The sequence below is a fragment of the Larus michahellis genome, chromosome 30, assembly GCF_964199755.1.
Source record: "Larus michahellis chromosome 30, bLarMic1.1, whole genome shotgun sequence".
Classification (NCBI taxonomy): domain Eukaryota; kingdom Metazoa; phylum Chordata; class Aves; order Charadriiformes; family Laridae; genus Larus; species Larus michahellis.
The window spans coordinates 1-647 of NC_133925.1; the positions used below are offsets into that span (position 1 = coordinate 1).

At 58.9% G+C, this 647-nt stretch overlaps 1 non-coding gene across 1 annotated transcript; it reads left to right on the forward strand.

Moving 5' to 3' along the window:
* The first annotated feature begins 351 nt into the window (after positions 1–351).
* On the forward strand, positions 352–425 carry TRNAT-AGU (transfer RNA threonine (anticodon AGU)). Its single transcript has one exon. It is a non-coding gene; the product is annotated as a tRNA-Thr (tRNA).
* The last annotated feature ends 222 nt before the right edge of the window (positions 426–647 follow it).

Genomic DNA, 647 nt, shown 5'->3' on the forward strand with positions numbered 1-647 from the left:
CCAACCCCCATTCCCATCCTCCCCCCCAAATCATCCAACCCCCCCCCTTTGGCCCTCCACCCTCCCAACCCCTCAACTCCCCCCCCCGCAAAAGTTGTGTGCACCCCCCCAAATTAGTGTGCCCCCCCCAAATTAGCGTGTTCCTCCCCCTTTTGCCACCCCCATTCCCTTCCTCCCCCCTCCCTAAAATATCCACCCCCCCCAAAATCCAATCCCTCCAAACTCCCCAATTACCCCCCCCAATTCGAAGTGTGTCCCCCCCAAATCCCACTCCCCCCACCTTTTGCCCCCCCGCGCATGCGCGCAGGCGGCGGGGGCACCATGCGGGCGGGGCGCGCAGCCGGGGCAGGCGGCGCCGTGGCTTAGTTGGTTAAAGCGCCTGTCTAGTAAACAGGAGATCCTGGGTTCGAATCCCAGCGGTGCCTTTTTCTTTTTTTTTTTTTTCTATTTTCTTTTCTATTTCCTCTTTTGGTCCCGACCCGGGGGGGTGGGGGGGCACCTTCATTTTTCGAGGCGGGGGAGGCACCTCAGTTTCGGGAGACGAGACGGTGGGGGGCAAAAGGGGCTTGTGTTTTTTATTGGGGACGGTGAAATTGGGGGGGCAAAGGAGGGGTGCAAAGGGGTGGTTCTGGTTGTATATTTTATTT